This window comes from Schistocerca cancellata, chromosome 12, assembly GCF_023864275.1.
Source record: "Schistocerca cancellata isolate TAMUIC-IGC-003103 chromosome 12, iqSchCanc2.1, whole genome shotgun sequence".
Lineage (NCBI taxonomy): Eukaryota > Metazoa > Arthropoda > Insecta > Orthoptera > Acrididae > Schistocerca > Schistocerca cancellata.
In genome coordinates this window covers 161885439-161913070 of record NC_064637.1, presented here as the reverse complement: position 1 = coordinate 161913070, position 27632 = coordinate 161885439, and the positions used below count along the sequence as shown (strand labels likewise).

The 27632-nt window shown below is 44.8% G+C and overlaps 1 protein-coding gene across 1 annotated transcript in view; it reads left to right on the top strand.

The window, feature by feature from the left end:
• Window positions 1-27632, top strand: part of LOC126109550 (uncharacterized) — a 456059-nt gene that overhangs the window by 190085 nt on the left and 238342 nt on the right. The gene's annotated exons all lie outside the window — the stretch shown is intronic.

Here is a 27632-nt window from a genome sequence, read left to right as displayed (position 1 = left end):
CGCTGCTTCAATACGTGGCGGAGTGTGTCCTCTCCCTTCGATCGTCCTTCCTTCTTACATCCTAACAAGGGAACCTCCCCATCGCACCCCCCTCAGATTCTGTTATAAGTTGCCACAGTGGACAGGCCTTGAAAAACTGGACACAGATCAATCGAGAAAACAGGAAGATGTTGTATGGAACTATGAAAAAAATAAGCAAAATATACGAACTGAGTAGTTCATGCGCAAGGTAGGCAACATTAAGGACATTGTGAGCTCCGGAGCGCCGTGGTCCCGTGGTTAGCGTGAGCAGCTCCGGAATGATTGGTCCTTGGTTCAAGTCTTTCCTCGAGTGAAAATTTTACTTTCTTTGTTTTCGCAAAGTTATGATGCGTCCGTTCGTTCATTGACGTCTCTGTTCTCTGTAACAAGTTTAGTGTCTGTGTTTTGCGACCGCACCGCAAAACCGTGCGATTAGTAAACGAAAGGACGTGCTTCTCCAATGGGCACCGAAAAAATTTGCTCGCAAGGTCACAGGTCAACCGATTCCTCCACAGGACAACACGTCTGATATATTCTATACGACACTGGTGACGGCATGTGCGTCACCTGACAGGAATATGTTGTCGACCCATCTAACTTGTACACTTGGCGAATGGGTAAAAAGATTCCGATTTAGGTTTTCTTGTGGATGTGATAATCACTCCCAAAAAAGTGATGAAAACGTAAGAGTTTGTCACATAAACTGCAACAAATGAATGCAACAGTTTCACAGTCGCACAGTTTTCCCTGTGCTCTGTCAAAACATATGTTTTTAACGTTTTCAAATTTTTCCGTGTGTAGACCGTCAAATCCTGCATGTGTCCAAGCAAATGTGAACATGTCCTGGAATTTTGGAGAGCGAAATTGATTATGTTTGAGTGCCTGAACTTTGATAATTGTCTGAAAATAAAAAACTTTTCACTCGAGGGAGGTTGAAGCAAAGACCTTGCGTTCCGCAGCTGCTCACGCTAACCACGGGACCACGGCGCTCCTGAGTCTACAGAATCCTTGATGTTGCCTATCTTGCACATGGACTACTCAGTTTGTATATTTTGCTTATTTTTTTCATAGTTCCACACAACTTCTTCCTGTTTTGTCGACTGATCTGTGTTCAGTTTTTCAAGGCCTATCCACTGTGCCAACTTGTAACTAAATCTCAGGGGGGTGCGATGGGGAGGTTCCCTTGTAAGTATGTACGAGGAGCGTTCAATAAGCAATGCAATGTTTTATTTTTCTCGGCCAGTTTCGACTAAAAAAAGGCGCAATTCGTTGAGGTACGTAGTGGAATATTCGCACTTCAGCCCCTGTAGTTTCATAAGTTGCGACAGCTGACGGCGCCATACGTAGCTTCTAAAATGGCGCCCCTAATGAAGGGGTGCTCCAACCAGAGAGCTGTCACGGAGGTTCTCTTTGCGGATAATCAGAGCGTCGCAGATCTTCATAGGCGCTTGTAGTGTGTCTGTGGACACCTGTCGGTGAAGAAAAGCACGGCGAGTCGTTGGGCGAGGTTTCTGTCTTCATCGCAAACCTGTCCCATCTGCCGCGTGCCGGCCGGCCGCGCACAGCCGTGACTCGTGCAACGTTGGAACGTGCGGACACTCTCACTGGGGGAGGTGGACGGGCGACCATGAAACGCGTCGCTGCTCAGCTGGACGTCTGTGTTGGTAGTGCTGGCACAGTAGTCCACCACTTGGGGTACTCAAAGGTGTGCGCCCACTGCGTTGCTCGCAGAAGACAACAAAGAGCAACGAAGGAGCTTCTGTGACCGTTACGAGGCTGATGGTTGCTATCGGCCACACCACATTGTAAGTTTGATACTTTAATTTGCTATGATGAAAGCGGTACTGATGGACAATAAAAGCGGGTTAAAATCTGTGAGCTGTCTGGGGAAGTTAACCTTGCATTACTGCGCAACTGTTTCACCAGGTATCCAGTCTAGCTTTCCAAATTCCCAACCAGACTAACATTAATTATAATCTTTTAATAGTCATACGACAACCGGTGATATATATATAAAAAAGTGAATTTAAATAAAAAGAAATAAATCAGTTTATATTTGGAAATTTGTTTTAACATTGATCATTGAAATTTCAGCATATTAAACGTGAGTTATAACTCAGCTGGTGCCTTATTTAGGACTGTGAAAATGTGAGTTTGCAATCTTACGGAACACATCAAATATGGAGGCAAGATCGGGAGACTGCATACAACACTGCATTCATAAAACAACACACAAAGAACGTTGAAACATATGCAAGGGGAAATTAACCACAACCAACCGATTCAAATTTTCACCCAAAGAAGATACGTTCGTAGCACAATCCTGTCCGTCATGTAATTACCACACACTGGTATACTAAATTCATATTAACTCTGTGAAATCTTCGCGAAAAGAGTAGCTGAGGGCTACTTTGATGATTACACCACTTGCTTCACGTGGTCAACTTGGTTTACACAAAGAGTGTAACTCCACAATAATTTTGATAATTAAAATAAATTAGATCGAAAAGCAATTTACGAAAGAAAAACCTCGAACTGGTTACTAACGTCTTACTGTTAACCTGACGGGTCAAACAGTTATATAAGCACGTGGTACTGGCCTCGCAAAGTACACCCCACGTGGGTTGAACATAAAGAAAAGTTGCTATATTGAAAAATATTGTCAAGACGAGACATTATAATCACACAAACATTCGCATTTAAGATTCATCTTAGTTAGAGTTACTGATCAACACGTGGTTCCACTTAACTCAGAAAGTAGTGACAAAGCAACTACCGGAAAATAATCTGAACTTCACACGAGAATTACACTGCGCTGCAATTTAAGATAACATTAGATATTTTAGAGCTAAACCTGAAATAAAGGTGATTAAATTTTCAGTTAGGCTGAACTTAAGAAATCCATTGTCCTACGGACTTAGCAGACACGCGCTTAGCCGGAGATCTTACCACTTCAGACGCTCGCCACGGACAGACTGACTGGTCCCTTCCTGAGGGTGGCTCACAAATGCAAACGCAAGTGGCCCGAGGGGCAGCTTCCTATACCAACATGACAAGAGACGGACAGGACCATACTAAGGATAGAAACCTCTTTGCTTTTAGAAAGCGTAGCTACCTGTTCCGACGTTGGTCCTACTGTTCTCTAGCAGACAGCCTTGTCTGCTACCCTCAAGCATGCAACTACAAATACATTTGCTCATTCATCCTCTCACACAGAAGGGAAGGGAGATGACAGTATCTTATCATACACAGTGTATAAAAGAAAGCGGATGTGGGTTCCGTATGAGACTGTGTGACATGAATTACATATAAACTGTGTTTTAAAGTGTAGTAGTGTGACAGATCGTTCTTGTTTATGTGTAAAAGTAACACGTTCCACTGCTCAGTCTCCTCCCAGATGGTCAGAAACGCCACAGTAAATTTAGAAGAGGAATTTATGCCGTAAATGACAATAGATTTAAGAAATTAAACATGAAAGGAATCCAACAGACACCTTTCAACATCTCCGGAAAAAAAAGTTCAGAGTCGCACCTTCAGCTAGTAAAGTAATGGTGGTGATCTCCTGGGGCTCTGAAGGGGTTATTCTGTTAATGTCCTCTCTCATAGCGCAACGATCAACTCCGAACTGTATTCTGCTACCATCAGAAAAGCGAAATGTGTTGTTCGGGCAGCAGCGTTCCGTAGATGCTGAATATCTGCGTTACCAATAATTTTGTACAGGTCTTCTTAGAACATTAGTCTCGGCAAGCGCACAGCAGCAAAATGTACCAGAACAGCACTTGACTTGAGCGTGTTCGTCGCCACAAAAATGCAAACCAAGTTCTTTTCTGCGCCTACCCCTGTATCCTTTGTTCAGTATAGGATTCTGAAATGTGCTCCACCCTTCTGGCAATGTCACTGCCCCCCCCCCCTCCCCCTCTCCCACTCCACCGCGCTACTGTTTCAGTCGCGACCGATGCGTGGGGAGATCTTCTGTCTAGAAAATACCGTACGAGCTCTAATTTGTCCGATGTCGTCGTGGATCACGAGACATGTATGCGCGGAAAGAATGTCCTGTCGCGCTTTTCTTGGAACGTACGTCGACTGTGTTCCAGCGCCAAACTTCTGCCTGATACAAAAGGCTTCTGTTGCAGCGTCTGCCAGTGGACATTGCTGACCATGTTTGTAACCCCTCTCATGCTTGCCACGTGGTACCCTGAGGAAACGCACCACACACTGCTGGATCTTGTCCATCCCTTCTACTAATTTTACTTGGTAACGAACCCGTATGATGATCAATACTCAAAAATCGGTCGATTAAGTGTTTTGTAACCGACTTATTTCAACCCGGCGAATTACATTTTTTTTTATTAAGATTATTTCAGTGAATGCCTGCCTGGAAGCTGTTTTCCTCATTGTTTGTTTCAAGCACCCATTTCACTTCAGGCCGGTCGTAGGTATTTTCTGTTTCTTCTGTTTCCAACGATTTATCAACAAGAGTGCAAAATTCAGTAGATCTGCATCTATTATCCGCAAGTCACCTTATGGACGACGTTTCGTGTACCGTTTTGCGACTTGATCGCCTTTTCCTGTTGTACTCCAGAATCGTTTGCAGGAAGACTGATTCCTGGTAAGCCTCCAGCCGGGCTAGAATCACACTAATTTTGACTTCATCTACATCTACATCCGTACTCCACAAGCCACCTGACGGTGTGTGGCGGAGGTTACCTTGAGTACCTCCATCGCTTCTCTCTTCTATTCCTATCTCGTATTGTTCGTGGAAAGAAGGATTGTCGGTATGCCTCCGTGTGGGCACTAATCTCTCTGATTTTATCCTTACGTTCTCTGCACAAGATATACGTAGGAGGGAGCAATATACTGCTTGACTCCTCGGTGAAGGTACGTTGTCGAAACTTCAACAAAAGCCCGTACCGAGCTACTAAGCGTCTCTCCTGCAGAGTCTTCAAATGCAGTTTTCCATCATCTCCGTAACGCTTTCGCGATTACTAAATGATGTTGTAACGAAGCGCGCTGCTCTCCGTTGGATCTTCTCTATATCTTCTATCAACCCTATCTGGTACGGATCCCACACTGCTGAGCAGTATTCAAGCAGTGGGCGAACAAGCGTACTGTAACCTACTTCCTTTGTTTTCGGATTGCATTTCCTTAGGATTCTTCCAATGAATCTCAGTCTGGCATCTGCTTTACCGACGATCAACTTTATATGATAATTCCATTTTAAATCACTCCTAATTCCTACTCCCAGATAATTTATGGAATTAACTGCTTCCAGTTGCTGACCTGCTATACTGTAGCTAAATGATAAGGGATCTTTCTTTCTATGTATTCGCAGCACATTACACTTCTGTACATTGAGATTCAATTGCCATTCCCTGCACCATGCGTCAATTCGCTGCAGATCCTGCTGCATTTCAGTACAATTTTCCATTGTTACAACCTCTGGATACACCACAGCATCATCTGCAAAAAGCCTCGGTGAACTTCCGATGTCATCCACAAGGTCATTTATGTATATTGTGAATAGCAACGGTCCTACGACACTCCCCTGCGGCACACCTGAAATCACTATTACTTCGGAAGACTTCTCTCCATTGAGAATGACATGCTGCGTTCTATTACCTAGGAACTCTTCAATCCAATCACACAATTGGTCTGATAGTCCACATGCTCTTACTTTGTTCATTACACGACTGTGGCGAACTGTATCGAAAGCCTTGCGGAAGTCGAGAAACACGGCATCTACCTGGGAACCCGTGTCTATGGCCCTCTGAGTCTGGTGGACGAATAGCGCGAGCTGGGTTTCACACGATCGTCTTTTTCGAAACCCATGCTGATTCCTACAGAGTAGATTTCTAGTCTCCAGAAAAGTCATTATACTCGAACATAATACGTGTTCCAAAATTCTACAACTGATCTTCGTTAGAGATACAGGTCTATAGTTCTGCACATCTGTTCTACGTCCCTTCTTAAAAACGGGGATGACCTGTGCCCTTTTCCAATCCCTTGGAACGCTACGCTCTTCTAGAGACCTACGGTACACCGCTGCAAGAAGGGAGGCAAGTTCCTTCGCGTACTCTGTGTAAAATCGAACTGGTCTCCCATCAGTTCGCTGGAATTTTCGCGAGATACACGCAGGAGTAAGCGATGTATCCGTTGCTTCTACGCTCTCGGAACGTTAACAGTAAACCACAGAGTGATACAGAACGCCTCTCTTGCACCGTCTGATAGGCTGAGCATCTCCCTAACTTTCGTGCTCAATAAATGACCCTGTCACGAAACGCGGTGCTCTTCTTTGGACCCTCCATCAACCCTGTCTGGTAGGGGTCGCAGACTGACGAGCAGTATTCAGGTACCGGTCGGAAGAGGATCTTGCAGGCTACCTCCTTTGCTGCTGGACTATCTTCCTGAGCATTCTTCGACCAATGAATCTGCCAGACATCCCACGGTCGTTCCACTTTAAATAGCCCCGTGAGCACTCGCCTGGTTATTTTATGGACGTGACTGCTTCCAGTGTTCGTTCTGCAGTCGTGTACTGGTGCAATAAACCGCCTTTCTGGCTATTTGTGCACAGCATGTCACATTTGTTTGTGTTCGGGGTCAACTCTTCGTCCCTGCAGGTCTTCCGCTACAGTTTTCTGGCGTCGCGACTTCTCTGTACACAGCAGCACCGTCCGTGAGAAGCCTCGTGCAGCCTCCGACGTTGCGCTGCTGCTGGCTGCGGTTTACGAATTGAATTATGGCAGACAGGCGACGCGCACTGACCCCGGGCTTTACCTGAGGCGAGGCGAGAGCAGGCGGCGCGCAGCAGCCACGTGCAGCAGGAACACCGGCGGCAGTGCCGCGAGGGAGCCTTACTCGCCGTTACTGCTTACAGTATACAAAAGCTCCAGCCACTCACATCGGAAGGCAGATGAGAGTGTTCGCAGTCGACGCGGTTGTCTGTAAGAAGTAGAAACGCCAGAAGCCGGTGGTGAAATGCAGGAAGACACGGTATAGTGGTTCAGGGTCTGGCAGGCGCACCGAGCCAGGTGGCGCAGTGGTTAGACACCGGACTCGCATTCGGGAGGACAACGGTTCAATACCGTGTCTGGCCCTCCTGATTTAGGTTTTTCCATGATTTCCCTAAATCACTCCAGGCAAATGCCGGGATGGTTCCTCTGAAAGGGCAGGGCCGACTTCCTTCCCCATTCTTCCCTAATCCGATGAGACCGATGACCTCGCTGTCTGGTCTCTTTCCCGAAACAACCAACCCAACCCTCTGGCAGGCGTATCCGAACGTAAAAAAAGCTGACGTATTGCCTCCAAAAATGCGAAGAGATCCACTACTGTACAACTACAGTGCTGACGACAAACTGCTGGAAACAGTATCTACCGTAAAATGCGTAGGAGTAACTATCCAGAGTGGAATGGCCACATAAAACAAAGTAGGAAAAGCAGATGCCGCACTTAGATTCACGGAGGGAGTCTTAAAGAAATGTACATTGAGGGTAAAGAAAACGCCACCACTTAGAAATAGGAAATTTGGGGAATAAATTTGTGCTGGTAACGTTTTTAAGTGGTTACCGTTGCAAGATCACTGGTTAATGTAAGCGTGCGGTATAAGCCATTGCGAACGTGAAGTGCTGGTACATTTACGACCGCTGTAGCCGCCAGAATCTTGAATGCAGGCCGCAGACGTTCACGCATCGAGCCGTACATGCGCCGGATGTCAGTTTGTGCGATGGTGTTCCACGCCTGCTGCAGTCGGCCGGTCAACGCAGGGACGGTCAGTGCTGTTCGTGGCTGACGCTGGAGTTGCCGTGCGACGGTGTCCCGTATGCGCTCGATTAGGGCCAGGCAACGTGTCGACACTCTGCAGAGCATGTTGGATTACGACAGTGGTGTGCGGACGAGTGTTATTCTGTTGGAAGACACCCTTGGAATGCTTTTCATGAATGGCAGCACAGCAGGTCTAGTTACCAGATTGGTGTAAAAATTTACAGTCAGGGGTTGTGGGATAACCGCGACGGTGCTCCTGCTGTCACACGAAATCGCTCCCCAGACCGTAACTCCAGTGTGTCCAGCCGACACCCCCGGGATAACAAGGCCGTCCAGCAGTGGTAGTGACGTCACAGTAAGCGGGCCATAGCACCACCACCTAAAGAGAAGGCCGCGGCGCGCTCTTGTGACGTCACGCAAAGCGGGCCAGGGTTGGCTTGGCGCTGCGCTTAAAGAAACGAGGCGCACGGCCTGCAAATCTTTGTCAAACGGTTTTACAGACCCTATTCCGTAAAAAATAATTAATTTCTGAAATACTTTTAGCTTTATATGGCAGCTTCATGATGAAGTGCCAATCATTTCGATAATGGTTATAACTATTGTGGTATTTCACAGATAAGTATCAAATTTGAGAACGTTGCCATCAAAATTAGGGGTCGCTATGAATTTGTGTTTGATGCACATTACACATTCTATTGCTGAGTATGAAATACAGATGAGGATTTGAAATTTTCGTAAAACTTTGGATCAATATCTGCTTCCAATCTCGAAAAAATTGAGCATCTGCAGCAACTTCACTTCCGATCGCAACGCGCGGGAATGAAATATTCATAACGCCTGTCATATCTCGTAAACCGCTGGAGATAACGAAACGAGATCTTGGCAAATGATACCACGCAAAGAGGAGAGTACTTTGCCGAATGGTTAAAATAAGTAACTTTATCAATCGCGATATAGCAGAAACTATAGTTTATAATTCTTTTTTACCGGTACTGTAATTGCATAAGACTTATCAATAGCCAGTGAAAACGTACGAGTGCGGGATGTAAATACTATTGCGATATACATGATAAAACAAGGTACATTTGTGGAAAATGCACTGTGATAAAGTACATTCTTTCTGGACCAGACAACTATTATTTACACTCACTTGAAAAATTCTGCACTAATACAGTGTATAATATTAAATTCCTCTGCCTTTAGTATCCTAAATAAGTATTGTGTAGCTGTTTATAGAGCTCCCTCAGGAAAGCTGAGTACATTCCCCAAGCAATCAATCACTTTTAACTCACCTCACAAAAACAATTATGCGTTGTTATTGTAATGTAAATTTTCTTTCTTGTAAAAATATGGCAGATTTTGAGCATAAGTCAACAGTGAAAATCTACAAACCTTCAGCAGACATTTGCAACAGTTGGAACGAGACAATGTGTCAAGCTAAAAACGTCAATAATAAATTTAACCTATTTCTAGATTAATTTGTTCCATTGTTTGACACATCGAAAAATAAAACATATATGCTTCATACAGAGAGATCGCTTTTTAAAACATGAAAACAGCAGTTTCAACATTCGTTAGCACTCATGCTAACTAATGCGAGAGTGGAAAACAACACCCACTCACAAATAGAGAATAAAACGTGTCGGTAATGCGTAACAAAATACGAACTGCAGAGAAATTTAAACACGAACAAAAAGTAACACGAGCCACAAATGTATATTTCGTTTTCAAAATCAAAATAAAGCCACTTGACAACGAATACTAGGCCTATTTACTGCGAACTTTTGCTCACAATTTTAGTCAAATGTATCCAAAATGCAAGATATTCCTCCAGAAAAAAATAATAATTGTACTAGGTATATAGTTTTTACATACCTTCGTGTGCTCAGTGGGTTGGAAAGTGTCCCGATGAATCGCTGAAAGACATTTCCAACGCAGATTCGCATCTTTCGGAAAGGAAAACAACATTACTTTCGGTCGAGTTCCGTAATTCCCACGACACCTTGGCACAGAACACTTGTAAACCATGTTCACAGTAGCTTCACTACACGTAAACACTGTAATCGCTAGTTTTAAGCACGAATATAGCACTCGATCCAACAAACGTGTAGATAAACAAACGCTTCGAAACACAATATGGTGGCCCGCTTGGAGTGACGTCACGGCCTGCTATGAATTTCGCGCCGCGGCCTTGTCTCTAGGTGGTGATGGCCATAGCCGACGCAGCAGTCCACGGACACCTCCGTACAGACGCGCCTGGTGCTAACCATCTTCTGTCCGTCATACAGAAAGGAGCGAACTATAATTCCAACCAAAGACCAAATTATATATATTCTTGTAAACAGCATAAAGGTTCATAACGAAATACCGATTACATATACGGGCAGGAATAGGTTCTAGAACTCCTCTGAAAAGTGTTTATCTTCAGTACCAGAATGAACATCAAATTGTCAGGTTTTCTAAATAGAAAAGCACTTTGTTAATAACAGACAGCAATAATGAGACTTGCAGTTGGTGATTTCTACGTGGAAAAGGAAATAAGCTGTAGAGAGATTGAAAATGGTAAGTAAAGAGAGCCTCAGCCTTTTGCTCACATTCTTACATGTAATGCACTTGGTTGTTTTTCATTTCCTTACCTTTCATAACATTTTTAATATTCTTTCAAGAAGTGTATCTTCAATAGCAGAGTGAACTTCAAATTGTCAGGCTTTTCTTAAAGGAAAGAGCAGTCCCTTAGTATCACAGTGCAAGACAGAATCTTGTGTTCAGTGATGTCTATGTTAAAAGGAGAATATTTGATATCTATCTTTTGTTTCCATTCTTTATTACTGGCGATACACTTGTAAAAATTCTTGAAAAGATCTGTCACCATGAACATATGAGTAAATTCACAATAGTTAGTGTTTTATGAGATAAAGCGAAATCTTGTTACCTTATTGTAAACGAAAGTTGTGAGTGTTTAAGACTGTGTTTAAGACAGTGTTTAAGATAATTTACTTTCAGTGTAATAGCTTGGAAATGTTAAGTCCTGCTGTCAGTTGGCATTTGTCACCACCTGTATGCGAGTTTTAAAGCTAGTGTTCTGACAATTATAAAATAGTGGCAAAGTTCCTCAATCGATTAAACTTATTCCTGCCCGTATATTTAATCGATATTTCGTTACGCTGTTTACAAGAATATATATAATTTGGTCTTTGGTTGGAATTATAGTTCGCTCCTTTCTGTATGACGGACAGAAGATCGTTAGCATGAGGCGCGTCTGTACGGAGGTGTCCGTGGACAGCTGCGTCGGCTATGGGCCGCTTAGCGTGACGTCACTAACACTGCTGGACGGCCTTGTTATCCCGGGGGTGTCGGTCCAGCACGGAGACAGGTTCGCTGCAGGCCCTCAACTCTCCTCCTCGTAACCAACAGCCGGCCATCACTGGCACCGAGGCAGAAGCAGATTTCATCAGGAGTCGCAAATAGCGGTGGTTTTGGGTCACTGCAATGCACGCTTCAGGCCGACTTGCTCGGAGCCGCCCTTTGAAGTAACCGATTCGTAACAGTTCGTCGTGCCACTGCGGTGCCAGCTGCTGCTCAGAGTGCTGCAGAAGCTGTACAGTGCGCCGCAGCCATACGCCCAACACACGACGGTCTCACCTCTCGGCAGAGCCACGTGGCCGTCCGGGGCCCGGTCTTCTTGCCACGGTACGTTCCCGTGACCACCGCTGCCAGCAGCCACGTGCGGTGTCTGCATTCCTGCCAAGTGTTTCCGTGACATCGCAGAAGGAACATCCAGCTTCTCGTAGCTCTATTACACAACCTCGCTCAAACTCAGTGACGTGCTGAAAGTGGCGCCTCTGTCTGTTCAAAGACATTTTTGACTATCATCATCTCACCACGTTCAATCTCAAAGGTGACTAAAGCTCACGACCGTATTTAAAGCAAACCTGACTCCATTCTCATAGTGGCGATACCACCGCCACCCTTATGCGACTGCGCGAAACTGAGTACATGTCGTCCAAAAAATGTTGAAACGCCTACCGACTTTCGCTACTCTCGTACAACCCCTTCTTGGCGATGAAACACCTTCCGTCAGTGTGATTCACCGGACGAAAGACGTGACTTACGAAACGCTTGCTGGGCCGTTTCTCGATTATTACTCATCGCCCTGGAACGTTACCAGGTACGATTAGTAACAGATTCTACATCTACTGCGTCTACATTTATACTCCGCAAGCCACCCAACGGTGTGTGGCGGAGGGCACTTTACGTGCCACTGTCATTACCTCCCTTTCCTGTTCCAGTCGCGTACGGTTCCCGGGAAGAACGACTGCCGGAAAGCCTCCGTGCGCGCTCGAATCTCTCTAATTTTACATTCGTGACCTCCTCGGGAGGTATAAGTAGACGGAAGCAATATATTCGATACCTCCTCCAGAAACGCACCCTCTCGATACCTCGACAGCAAGCTACACCACGATGCAGAGCGCCTCTCTTGCACAGTCTGCCACGCTATCACTCTTACCAAATAACCCTGTGACGAAACGCGCCGCTCTTCTTAGGATCTTCTCTATCTCCTCTGTCAATGCGACCTGGTACGGATCCCACACTGATGAGCAATACTCAAGGATAGGTCGAACGAGTGTTTTGTAAGCCACTTGCTTCGTTCATGGACTACATTTTCTAAGAGCTCTCTCAATGAATCTCAACCTGGCACCCGCCTTAACAACAACTAGTTTTATATGATCATTCCACTTCAAATCGTTTCGTACGCATACTGCCAGATATTTTATAGAAGTAACTGCTACCAGTGTTTGTTCCGCTATCGTATAATCATACAATAAAGGATCCTTCTTTCTATGTATTCGCAATACATTACATTTGTCTATGTTAAGGGTCAGTTGCCACTCCCTGCACCAAGTGCCTATCCGCTGCAGATTTTCCTGCATTTCACTGCAATTTTCTAATGCTGCAACTTCTCTGTTTACTACAGCATCATCCGCGAAAAGCCGCATGGAACTTCCGACACTATCTACTAGGTCATTTATATATGTTGTGAAAAGCAATGGTCCCATAACACTCCCCTGTGGCACGCCAGAGGTTACTTTATCGTTTGTAGACGTCTCTCCATTCAGAACAACATGCTGTGTTCTCTTTGCTAATAACTCTTCAATCCAGCCACACAGCTGGTCTGACATTCTACAGGCTCTTACTTTCTTACTTTGTTTATCAGGCGACAGTGCGGAACTGTATCGAACGCCTTCCGGAAGTCAAGGAAAAGCGGCGCGTTCCGCCACCGGGTCGTTAAGTAAGCGCGGGAACGTCACGGGGCGACCAACAAGCTGGAGCGGTAGGCGCTACAAGGGAGGCGCCGGCTGCTCACATTCCGAGGGCCGCGGTGGCCGAGCGGTTCTAGGCGCTTCAGTCCGACACCGCGCGACTGCTACGGTCGCAGGTTGGAATCCTGCCTCGGGCATGGATGTGTGTGATGCCCTTAGGTTTAAGTAGTTCTAAGTCTAGGGGACTGATGACCTCAGATGTTAAGTCCCATAGTGCTCAGAGCCACTTGAACCATTTTGCCCACATCCCGAGGGCCGACGTCGCGGGAACAGTCCGCCGCCACGTCACCCCCCCCCCCCCCCCCCCCAGTGGCTCCCGCAGTCCTACTCTCAGTACACTACCGTATCAAGCATGAGGGCCGACATAAAATTTTCGTTTAAATATTCCGATCTTTAAGTTCCCATATTAAGTACATGACATGCAAATTATCAGAACTGAACAAACAAATTACCCCCACACAAAACTGTACTATCAAGGTCATTTAGTACACTGTTTTCGTTGCAGTGTGATAATTAGTTTCGTCAGAAATGATGCCAGGCAGAAGTATCTTGCAATTAAAAAATATCGTACATCGAAGTATAGGGGAAAACTTACGCGCTAACACGTAAATATAGAATGGAAAACCAATTTCAAATTAAAAAGCTATTTTTCATCTTATCAGTAACGCATTTACATCAGCTCAAACTTAATTAGTTATAAGACATTGATAATTAAAGATCTCACCTCTTTTAAGTTTTCAGTACCAGTAATACCCAAACCACTGTAAATTTCCGGAATCTGTTGATATACTTTTGATCGCCTGGTTTTTCTGACTCCATTGACACCTATAATAATCAGTGATAGTCACCAATTAAAAATTAGTAAGTTTTCAGTAAACATATATCTGAAGATAGTAACTGTTCTCGAACGAACAGGTACCATTTATGACCGTGCAGCTTCTCTAGAATAAATTATAATTGATTAAAACAATTATTATTCTAGAGAAGCTGCACAGTCATAAATGGTACCGGTTCCTTCGAGAACAGTTACTATCTTCATATATATAGTTAAAGGCTACCCGGCCATTGACCTTCGTCTGTGCGAATGCGCACAGGTTGCCTGAAATCTTACGGGAATCGTCACCTTAGTGCGCACGAGTAATGAGTGGATGGGCCAATATCTATTAGGTGCATTACGTATGTAGATTGTGGACACTTGGGAAAGTGGGTCCCACGGGGAGCGTGCAAGGGATAAATCTCTGCAGTCGCGCTATTTACCTGTGTCCTCGGTGGCGCAGATGGATAGAGCGTCTGTCATGTAAACAGGAGATCCCGGGTTCGAGTCCCGATCGGGGCACAAATTTTCAGCTGTTCCCATCGAGGTATATCAACAACACCTGTCGGCAGCTGAGGGTTTCAATTAATTATCATTTCAGTTGAGAGGCACCCACATGCCTTGCTCATACTGTGGCATCAAGCAGTCAGGCCTGCAAGATGAGTGGTCTGCCAAGCGAGTGGATTCATTCTTATTTATCGAGTAACATGAACTCTCGTACTCACAATTAAGTTACAAATTATCCTCCTGTATGAATAATACGCAACGGAAACACGCATCTGACTATCAGTAATTTACAGAACTCTGACTGTACACTACGCACTGGCAATACCACATTTTCTTTCCTTTTTTATTTAACGGCTTTTGTCTACACGTGGCCACCGCACTGAATATGAATGGCACACACATTATAAATTCGGGACATTATGGCAACATACAATTCAATGGAAAAGTCCACCAATCTTTTTGTTTTCACTATCTTATTTATTCCGATAAATTCTCTAACCTAAACACACAAATTCTATAACCTACAACAATAACACATGATAAATTCCACCCAGTGGGCATGACTTTACATTGGTGAATCTCTATATTATGGTCTCGTAATTATTAAACGCTACACTGCACTTTCTGGATAGGATGGTGGATCTTTTATTATACCTCACACTTCGACTCTCACAATCATCATCACGAAACTTTCCTCCAGACCGAGCGGTACAGAAGGAACAAGCATAACCCACTAATCTTTTGAAGCTACCTTGCTACTCCCTCATGCAAACCACACATACCCAAATTACATGACATACACCACACTACGACATGAAATGCTACACAGAGAATGATCACAACATTATCACTTTCAGCTTTCCCACTTCAATTAATATTTACCCCAGTTTCACACGACACTGCCCCACTTCTTAATTCTACTTTCCTACTGTGAACTCTGGAGATATATGCACGTCTTCCTGTGCAATGCAAGCCAAGTGGCGTTGCTGGATAGACGGCCGACTCACCTTGCTTCTCTCTCAGAGTTTGAATCTAGCGTCACACGGAATCGTATCACGCAAAGTAATATTAAGAAGCTATTCATCACACACGCGAGTCCTCAACTGATACCATGGACGAGTACTTCTCTTTATCTTTTGTCTCATACACAGTTTGAGACTCACACAGTACTCACCACGTGGAAGTAGTCGTCTCTAATTTCAAGTCCTGCACACGCCATTTCTTAAATATTTCAACTTATGGTACACACGCTATTTCTTAAATATTTCAACTTATTGTACACAGGCTAGTAATTCAGCTTAACTTAAGCACACGGAAGTATTTCAACTTATTGCTACACGTGGTTTCATTGTGACCGTTGGTCACTTCCGAAGATTACTACAATCCCATTAATATTACCTGCCTGATATTTAATTCTCCCCACAAAAGTTCCTGAAATAGAGAAATTATTATTTCAAACTACTCTTAAATATTCCACATGCACACCATGACTCCACTCTTTCGTCATTACGGAGCACAACTAAAACAGGTGTTAACAGCACAGGATCCAGCGGCAGAGTGCCGAAAACATGGCCGTTCTCCAGGTCATCTCGCACCTATCTCGAGGTGGGGGGATCACCTTGCTACCGTATTGGTCAACCACATTTCAGGCGGTCAAAGCTCAGGTAAATTTCATCTCTTTGGTCCCACCAAAGGATCGACTTAAAGATGATCATATATTCACATTCACTATCTGTGGTTAGCAGACGACCATACATTCCTTCATTTCAAAAGATCTCACCTAACTGGACGTAGGGATTTACTTTGTGGGAGTGCACATGTGATCAATTAAATAAATAAATTGTCATTCTTTCCCACACTGGTATCCGGCTTCGCTGTATTAATTGAAATTGAGTTATTTTACAAAAAATGTGTTGTTCTGACAAAAATAATGAAGTATGTTGTACCTATTTTCAATGTCGGGCGGTACTGTACCCTTTCACAGTAAACAAATTTCGACATCTAAGATTGATCCCGTGGTCATAAAGCCAGTATTGCCATCAGGTAGGCACACATTATTAGCTGCTGTTCGTACCATATAACTCAAAAACAATACTTGACTTTGTAAAAAACGACATTTTGTCTATGAAGTGCGTGATTAATTCCTTTTCTACATTCTTTTGTTTATTTATAGACGCAATCACATGTCAGCGCATGAACCTGTGTTCAGTGTATGCCGCCTTTAGAATCTGAAGATGGTCACTGTATGGCCGAAACCGGTTATGACTGTGTCATAAACATGTGTTTGCGTCTATAAATAAAAAAAATTTCACAAAAATGCTTGACTTGTTCTCGATTGCCAGTAAATGACTAACATTTTAACCAAAATTGCGTAGTAACATTCTGGAGCAAGTCTTTATGAGTCCAGGACTCACGCCAATCTGCGTAGTCTTGTTCTACTCTTCGTTTAGTCTGCATTCAGATGGCACAGCTTGTTTCAAGCAGTATTTTAGTGCCAATTTGGGTCTGTGTCTCTTCACGTTGGCCTCGGGACATGCTTGGAGCACCTAGTCTATTTATTTAATCAGCATCGAGTGAAATTATTTTTTAGCTATGAGCAGTGTTTGTTAAAACGTGCGTGATTCTGTTTAGGCGAGTATTATTGCTCAATATGATGAGCTTTTGTGAATTACTTAGTTAGTTTTATCTTCCATGGACCATTTCGCACGATAAATCGTAATGACGTGGAACGAGTCATTTTATATTCACATCGCAAATTAATTTGTAAATATGTCTAGATGCTCAATATTTATAAGATTTTTTCCTTGTATATATAAAAACATACAGATGTGAGTTAGTAATTCCTACCCACCACGTTTCACATATTACAATGATAGAAATCCCTCTACGGACTACAAGGAGTTTGTCAGTGAGAACCTTTTTCAGTTTGTTTTCAAATTTTGCTTTGCATTTTGTCAGACATTTTATATTACAAGGTAAGTGCTCAAAAACTTTTGTTGCAGCATCGCGCACCCCTTTTTCTGCTAAAGACAACCTTAATGTGTACTAATGAGAGTCTTTTTCCTTCTGGTTTTGTAGTTGTGTACATCGTTGTTCCTTTTCTACTGCAGTGGATAGTTACAACAAACTTCGTACGGGAGTAAATATACTTTGAAGCCATACTGAGAATGCCCAACTCCTTAGACTGATGTCTGCAAAATGATCGTGCGTGGGCACCATTATATTATTCTCACGGCACTTTTTTCAGCAACGGGACCACCTTACTTACCGATGAGTTACGCCAAGACATTATAACATATGGCATTATTGAATGAAGGATTGCAAAATACACTCCTGGAAATTGAAAAGAAGAACACCGTGAATTCATTGTCTCAGGAAGGGGAAACTTTATTGACACATTCCTGGGGTCAGATACTTCACATGACCACACTGACAGAACCACAGGCACATAGACACAGGCAACAGAGCATGCACAATGTCGGCACCAGTACAGTGTATATCCACCTTTCGCAGCAATGCAGGCTGCTATTCTCCCATGGAGACGATCGTAGAGATGCTGGATGTAGTCCTGTGGAACGGCTTGCCATGCCATTTCCACCTGGCGCCTCAGTTGGACCAGCGTTCGTGCTGGACGTGCAGACCGCGTGAGACGACGCTTCATCCAGTCCCAAACATGCTCAATGGGGGACAGATCCGGAGATCTTGCTGGCCAGGGTAGTTGACTTACACCTTCTAGAGCACGTTGGGTGGCACGGGATACATGCGGACGTGCATTGTCCTGTTGGAACAACAAGTTCCCTTGCCGGTCTAGGAATGGTAGAACGATGGGTTCGATGACGGTTTGGATGTACCGTGCACTATTCAGTGTCCCCTCGACGATCACCAGTGGTGTACGGCCAGTGTAGGAGATCGCTCCCCACACCATGATGCCGGGTGTTGGCCCTGTGTGCCTCGGTCGTATGCAGTCCTGATTGTGGCGCTCACCTGCACGGCGCCAAACACGCATACGACCATCATTGGCACCAAGGCAGAAGCGACTCTCATCGCTGAAGACGACACGTCTCCATTCGTCCCTCCATTCACGCCTGTCGCGACACCACTGGAGGCGGGCTGCACGATGTTGGGGCGTGAGCGGAAGACGGCCTAACGGTGTGCGGGACCGTAGCCCAGCTTCATGGAGACGGTTGCGAATGGTCCTCGCCGATACCCCAGGAGCAACAGTGTCCCTAATTTGCTGGGAAGTGGCGGTGCGGTCCCCTACGGCACTGCGTAGGATCCTACGGTCTTGGCGTGCATCCGTGCGTCGCTGCGGTCCGGTCCCAGGTCGACGGGCACGTGCACCTTCCGCCGACCACTGGCGACAACATCGATGTACTGTGGAGACCTCACGCCCCACGTGTTGAGTAATTCGGCGGTACGTCCACCCGGCCTCCCGCATGCCCACTATACGCCCTCGCTCAAAGTCCGTCAACTGCACATACGGTTCACGTCCACGCTGTCGCGGCATGCTACCAGTGTTAAAGACTGCGATGGAGCTCCGTATGCCACGGCAAACTGGCTGACACTGACGGCGGCGGTGCACAAATGCTGCGCAGCTAGCGCCATTCGACGGCCAACACCGCGGTTCCTGGTGTGTGCGCTGTGCCGTGCGTGTGATCATTGGTTGTACAGCCCTCTCGCAGTGTCCGGAGCAAGTATGGTGGGTCTGACACACCGGTGTCAATGTGTTCTTTTTTCCATTTCCAGGAGTGTATATCAGCTCACTGATTTGTCTCTCCCCAAGATCAGCAAAGATTCCAAGTGCAAATGTGGCTGAACTAAATTGTTTTAGAAGTTCCAAAATGTGCCTTTTCCAGTTTAAATTCTCATTAATATTGACTCTTAAGAATTTAGTTCCTCACCGTGTATTACACGTACCACACCTTGGTGTGCAGACTTGAGTATATTGTGTCTTTTTAAAATTGACGGTGAGACCGTTCGCAGAAAACCAGTCAATAATACTTTAAAGAACACTGTTAATGAATACGAGTGGTGCAACCTGATGTCACTTCATATGTACTGCGTGCACTTTGTTTTTGAAAAGACAGGCACAATTAAGCTCGGCATTTGCCCACACTATCCGCTTGTAGACATCATTAGAGACTGTAAGAGACCTGGTCATCGCCGGTATGATGTTAAGGGGGCAATTGAAGTTTGGCGAAATTCAAAATGTGAACTTCTAAAACATTAAATTATTCCAAGATTATATCCTACAAAAACAATTTGCAGTTGGCGATTCGTGAAAACAGCCCAACTACTGCAAGCCTATAAAATAGCAGGAGTGTTGTTGTTGTGGTCTTCAGTCCAAGTTCTGCATGCCACTCTATCCCGTGCGAGCTTCTTCACCTCCGAATAACCACCGCAACCTTCTGAATCTGCTTAGCGTATTCTTCCCTACGATTTGTACCCCTTTCACACTTTCCACCAGTACTTAAACTGTTATCCCTTGAGGTCTCAGTGTGTCCTGTGAACCTATTCCTTCTTTTAGTCAAGTTGTGCCACAAATTTCTTTCGTCCCTAGTTCTCTTCAGTACCTCCTCTTTAGTAACGTCAGCTACCCATCTAACCTTCAGCATTCTTCTATAGTACCACATGTCCAACGCTTCTGTTCTATCCTTGTCTAAACAGTTTATCGTCCATCTTTCACTTCCATATATGGCTGCACTCCATACAAATACCTTCAGAAAAGGCTTCCTGACACTTAAGCCTTCAATCGATGTTAGAAAATTTATCTTCTTCAGAAATACTTTTCTTGCCATCGCCAGTCTACATTTTACATCGTCTCTCTTCGGCATCATCAGTTATTTTGCTGCCCAAGTAACAAAAGTCGTCTACTACTTAAAGTGTCTCGTTTCCTAATCTAATTCCCTCAGCATCACTTTATTTAATTCGACATTCCATTGTTTTTGTTTTGTTCCTCTTATATCCTCCTATCGAGACACTGTCCGTTGCATTCAACTGATGTTACAAGTTCTTTGCTGACTGTTATATAATTACAATGTGATCGGAAAACTTCAAAGTTTTTGTTTCTTCGCCCGAACTTTAATTCGAACGCCATTTTTTTATTTTTTTATTTTTTATTTTATTTTTTATTTTTTTACTGCTGCTTGCCTAGCGTACAGACTTAATAACATAGGGGATAGGCTACAACGCTATCTCATGGCCTTTTCAACCAATGCTTCCCCTTCAAGACTTTCACCTCTTATAACTGCCTTCTGGTTTCTGTAAAAGTTGTAAGCAGCCTTTCGCTCCCTGTATTTTACACCGTGTACCTTCAGAAGCAGTATTTAGGTGTAGTAACGTGACGACAGCGAAATGACGACGACGAGAAAATGAGAAAAAATCGTGTATCAGGTGGAGGTTCGCCGACAGTCGTTCTTCGCGCGTGTTGTTTACAAATGGACAGGGAAGGGGAGGAAAGGTATTGGAGCCAAAAGTACCCTCCGCTTGCGGAGTATAGGTCTCGCGCGCACGCTGCCCCTGGATGTGCTCTACCCGCACAGCAGGGAGAGAACTTTGATCTCGCTCCGCGTGCCGACACGCCTCGTCCATCTCTCTGTTTCACTGTCGTACGATTGTAATAGTTTTTGAAACGCAAGTCCAGGGCTAAAGTTTCGGGTAAACGATAACGGTAACACAATGAACGAAGGTAGTTGGAGTAAGAAAGTGAATAAATAGTGATGGCATTATCACTCTGTACCGAGCCACCGGAGACCACGTGTCCCTTACATAAAAGTTGTCGGAAAATTTCGTAGGTGGGGGTCGTTTTCCTCCTAGAGAGCGTTTTGTAGAAGCAGGTGAAGACGTTAACGCCGCCACGTGCCCTGCCATCTAACCCCTGTCATGGATGGCGTCCCAGATGAGTTTTTCGGCTGCAGGTGAAAGGTTGTTTTTAAGCTTCCGTACATCAATCGCTAAAAACTCACTTTGTTATCCGACTGCTATAAACAGTTTTCCTGAGAAACGGGTAGACTTATCAAGTTGAAATCATGTCACATACTAAGGTCTTCGGCCCTTGGTGTTGTAAAAAATTGAAGCTTGTAAGTCAGTGCAATCAAAGATACGGCTAATTATGTGACATATTTTGATATTCGCAACCTCATTCATCAAAACCTATAGGATACTTCCCGTTGGCCTAGAAGCACGAAATCTGGCAAGAAAAAAGTTTCGCAGTTGAAGTAAAGGACAAAAGTGAGAACATTGTTAATTCGTAATTATATTACACGAAAAAATATTTCTTTTGTCATTTGTTACCGACTTCAGAGTTAAAACTGAAATATTGTCGAAAGTTTTGCATTTCCCGAGATCGATATCTGGCCAATATCAACGTCGGTAACACGAAAAAATTGTAGAGATTCTCGATTTTTCGGGATGGATGAAGTGTCTGTACACATTTGCAGGCAACCCCACCCGCAGCTGATCACTGTATAAATTATTAATAAATTTATTAATGGCTTTTGGGCACCAGCCACGCAGACAGCGTCGGAACCATCAAAAAGACAACAGTCATCCGTTACAGCCACGTAAACTGAACGGAAGTTAACGATATAGGGAAATTAAGATTCAAATGGCTCCGAGCACTGTGGGACCTAACATCTGAGGTCATCAGTCCGCTAGACTTGGAGCTACTTAAACCTAAGGACATCACATACATCCACGCCCGAGGCAGGATTCGAACCTGCGACCGTAGCAGCCGCGTGGTACCGGCCTCAAGCGCCTAGAACCGCTCGGCCACAGCGGCCGGCGGAAATTAAGGTGAACTGTTCAGAAGAATTGAGGGAACAGGTGTGTCAACGTCCGCTGTGTTAAATCTGCATTGATACAGGCGGTAGCAGCGGTCTTAATGTATCGCTTGACGTCTTCACTTTCAGTGTAGGCAACAATTAAAACCATTCGGCATCTACTGGCTGTATCGTGCTGTGCGCCGTCAGGTGATCCCTCTGGGGGGAGTCAGTTCGGACACCCAGTGTACTATAGTGAGGTACACAGATGGCGGTTGTCATTTGTGGACGTCGTATCAAAGCAAGCACACGCAATGCGACATCTTAACGCAGAGCAAGTTGCAACGGCGGTCTGCTTGATCCAATAAGGACGGGGCCTGCTGCGGATGCCAGCGCCTCTCCACAGGTTGTGGGCACGCTGCAGGGAGGTGAGGTGAGGTGGACAGCCCCACGTGGAGGCCGATACCTGGTGGCCACTTCTGCGTTGAGGCGTCCTGCGAGAGCACTGCAAGGCGGTCTCAGAAAGGGCCACTGGAGCCGCTGTGTCCGATCAGACTGGAAGGGACAGGGTACGAGAAACGACCTCACGACCCAGTCCTCTTCGAGTAGCCCTTATGACACAACAGCTCGCAGCTCGCCTTCTGTTCAGTCGTTCGCATGTCAAGTGGCAACTTCGTAACTGGCGAAACGTGTTATTCACTCACAAGTCTAGATATGCTCTGACGCAAGGTGACGGTCATGTTCGTGTGTAATGGAGACCCTGTGATGAGCGATACCTGCCGAATGTTGTCGAGGAAATCGACAGATGGTGTGGGGCGACTTGAGTGCTGACAGCCATACACATCGCGTCGCTGTCCACGGGCGCCTCACCTCTGACATATCCTGCAGGAACACGTGGCGGCTGCTTCGCACAGTGGTGGCCCTGAATGCCTTCTAACGCCAGGAGCCACGAGGCGGCCGTCAGCAGACTGGAGTGGCCAGCGGCGAGTCCCGACAACCGCGTGCTTGGCAGACGTCTCCGTGAATTGTCCTGTTCCACCGCAGTCCCTCCGACACTCTCACGGGCTCTCGTTGAAGAACTGGAAGGCCTAGCACAGGGTGGCCTCCGTGAGCTCACACAGAGCACGCCACGTGGGTTCCACGCAGTGACAAAAGCTCACGGCGCTCTCCAAGTCGATCGAAAAGCACCCACCACGAACGACTGTTTCCATTTTTTCTTTAAAGTCAGTACCGCCATTACACTGTTGTTTATTTACAGTGCTACATTTATGATGTGTTGGCAAATGTGCCAATGCCAATGCTGAAATGCACGCTAACTAACGCAGACGGGCGTGAAGTCTGGAACAGGATAAGTAATTAATGCTAATAAGAAAAGTACGTATCTAAGTTAATACTCAACTTTAATGCATCCTTGTGGTACATCGCTATTGACGATACAAATTAGACTCTCTCCAGATATGGTTAATGGCGCCTTGCTAGGTCGTAGCCATGGACTTAGCTGAAGGCTATTCTAACTGTCTCTCGGCAAATGAGAGAAAGGCATCGTCAGTGTAGTCGCTAGCAAAGTCGTCGTACAACTGGGGCGAGTGCTAGTCCGTCTCTCTAGACCTGCCATGTGGTGGCGCTAGGTCTGCAAGTACTGACAGTGGCGACACGCGGGTCCGACATGTACTAATGGACCGCGGCCGATTTAAGCTACCACCTAGCAAGTGTGGTGTCTGGCGGTGACACCACAATTTACACTTACACAATTATGATTTCGGCTTCAAAGTGCCATTATCAAGTGTTTTAAGTGTTAAACAGTGCCTAAGATGGCATACTGTGTAAGTAGGCTGTTTATGTTTTCTTATTGGCAACGTTACGTAGCGCTCTGTATGAAAATCACTGGCTGTGCTGTGTGCAGTCTGTGGCTAGTTTGCATTGTTGTCTGCCATTGTAGTGTTGGGCAGCTGGATGTGAACAGCGCGTAGCGTTGCGCAGTTGGAGGTGAGCCGCCAGCAATGGTGGATGTGGGGAGATAGATGGCGGAGTTTTGAAATTTGTAATACTGGATGGCATGAACTGCTATATATATTATGATTATTAAGGTAAATACATTGTTTGTTCTCTATTAAAATCTTTCATTTGCTAACTATGCCTATCAGTAGTTAGTGCCTTCCGTAGTTTGAATCTTTTATTTAGCTGGCAGTAGTGGCGCTTGCTGTATTGCAGTAGTTCGAGTAATGAAGATTTTTGTGAGGTAAGTGATTTGTGAAAGGTATAGGTTAATGTTAGTCAGGGCCATTCTTTTGTAGGGATTTTTGAAAGTCAGATTGCGTTGCGCTAAAAGAAATATTGTGTGTCAGTTTAAGCACAGTCTTGTACAATTTTTCTAAGGGGACGTTTGAACTGTCGTATCTAAAATATGTGTCTAATAGTGTATTGTAAATACGACAGTATGCCATCTTAGGCACTGTTTAACACATAAAACACTTGATAATGGCACTTTGAAGCCGAAATCACGATTGCGTAAGTGTAAATGCAGCACTGTAAATAAACAACAGTCTAATGGCGGTACTGACTTTAAAGAAATATATTATGACTGTGGCGCCGCATTATGAAACAATTATGAAATGTTCCCATTTTGTTTTCCACATCTGTCGGACATATTAGTTCTTTTTATGTAAACGAACGAGCATGTAATGATGTTTTGTTGTGCTCTCAGTTTGTGAAACATAAAGGCATAATTTGGTAACATACACAGTGCTCATTTATTGCTCGATGGAGTATGGCGGACACCCAAAGCCATGTTCCCCTAATTATTTCGAGTACTGTATTTACTACAGTATAAGGTAAAAAATATATGGTTCTTTTTCTTTAAGAGGCGATTAAAAAGTTGGCGTTCGAAGGCCGTACAGTCCAGAGTCGGTATACCAATGAGCCAGACTCACGTTGACCATTGAGGAAACCATCCTGGTGACGCGTCACGTTGAAGATACCCGTTTGGTAAACCGTATCTCTCCTGCTGCGTGAAGAAGTCCGCAGCTGCTTCCTGCTGCAATTCCTCGTCCGACAGGAACCGCCGCCCCCTCGAGGCCTTTCTTAAGGGAGCGAAGGCGCGGTAATCGCACGGGCAAAAATCAGCACTATGGGGCGTAACTCCTGCATTACGACTTTAGCGATGTGGGGACGTGCGTTATCGTGGGGCACCAGTACCGAACTTGGCGCACCGTTTAATAACGGTAGTTTTCGAACACCTGCTATCCAATACACGTCCTTCATTGTTCGATGGGTGCACACTGGTGTTTGTTCCCTGGCAGACACGAAAATAACAGCAGCAAATTCGTCCCGTTTGGACGCATTTCGTAATTATAACCTCACCATAGCTGACGTTTCCGCGTTTGCCGCACGCACGTGGGAAAAACCCCTTGGTCTATATTGTCACCTGTCTACTATATATCGACGAAAGAGCGTCTTTTTCTGTAGATCACGCAGTGACTGACTTTGTGGTGCTTATTTATTTGATATTAAGATCAAGTGTGTACATGTTATCACACTTAGATTGAGTAAATCTACTACAGCGAAAATTAAATGAAACAATTATCATAATAATTGTGTCCTCGGAGCCTTTCGCGGTGGACGTGACTGCATAAAATCTCCTCGGTTTTTGAGACGGCTGACGCGGCTTGAAAACCGAGAAAATGGTGATAATTCTGTAAGTAGGTTGTTTAGGTTTTTATGTTGGTAACCACGTAGCGCAGTGTATGAAAATCACTGGCTGTGCTGTGTGCAGTCTGTGGCTGGTTGGTATTGTTGTCATATTCGCTATTGTAGCGTTGGGCAGCTGGATGTGAACAGCGCGTAGCGTTGCGCAGTTGGAGCTGAGCCGCCAGCAGTGGTGGATGTGGGGAGAGAGATGGCGGAGTTTTGAGAGCGGACGATCTGGACGTGTGTCCGTCAGAAAAACGATATTTGTAAGACTGGATCTCATGAACTGATTTTTTATATATAGAGTCGAAACAAGGCCCCCGGAGTAGACAACATTCCATCGGAACTACTGACGGCCTTGGGAGAGCCAGTCCTGACAAAACTCTACCATCTGGTGAGCAAGATGTATGAAACAGGCGAAATACCCTCAGACTTCAAGAAGAATATAATAATTCCAATCCCAAAGAAAGCAGGTGTTGACAGATGTGAAAATTACCGAACAATCAGTTTAATAAGCCACAGCTGCAAAATACTAACACGAATTCTTTACAGACGAATGGAAAAACTAGTAGAAGCCGACCTCGGGGAACATCAGTTTGGATTCCGTAGAAATACTGGAACACGTGAGGCAATACTGACCTTACGACTTATCTTAGAAGAAAGATTAAGGAAAGGCAAACCTACGTTTCTAGCATTTGTAGACTTAGAGAAAGCTTTTGACAATGTTGACTGGAATACTGAAGTTCTGAAGGTGGCAGGGGTAAAATACAGGGAGCGAAAGGCTATTTATAATTTGTACAGAAACCAGATGGCGGTTATAAGAGTCGAGGGATATGAAAGGGAAGCAGCGGTTGGGAAGGGAGTGAGACAGGGTTGTAGCCTCTCCCCAATGTTATTCAATCTGTATATTGAGCAAGCAGTAAAGGAAACTAAAGAAAAATTTGGAGTAGGTATTAAAATCCATGGAGAAGAAATAAAAACTTTGAGGTTCGGCGATGACATTGTAATTCTGTCAGAGACAGCAAAGGACTTGGAAGAGCAGTTGAACGGAATGGATGGTGTCTTGAAGGGAGGATATAAGATGAACATCAACAAAAGCAAAACGAGGATAATGGAATGTAGTCGAATTAAGTCGGGTGATGCTGAGGGTATTAGATTAGGAAATGAGACACTTAAAGTAGTAAAGAAGTTTTGCTATTTGGGGAGCAAAATAACTGATGATGGTCGAAGTAGAGAGGATATAAAATGTAGACTGGCAATGGCAAGGAAAGCGTTTCTGAAGAAGAGAAATTTGTTAACATCGAGTATAGATTTAAGTGTCAGGAAGTCATTTCTGAAAGTATTTGTATGGAGTGTAGCCATGTATGGAAGTGAAACATGGACGGTAAATAGTTTGCACAAGGAGAGAATAGAAGCTTTCGAAATGTGGTGCTACAGAAGAATGCTGAAGATTAGATGGGTAGATCACATAACTAATGAGGAAGTATTGAATAGGATTGGGGAGAAGAGAAGTTTGTGGCACAACTTGACCAGAAGAAGGGATCGGTTGGTAGGACATGTTCTGAGGCATCAAGGGATCACCAATTTAATATTGGAGGGCAGCGTGGAGGGTAAAAATCGTAGGGGGAGACCAAGAGATGAATACACTAAGCAGATTCAGAAGGATGTAGGTTGCAGTAGGTACTGGGAGATGAAGGAGCTTGCGCAGGATAGAGTAGCATGGAGAGCTGCATCAAACCAGTCTCAGGACTGAAGACCACAACA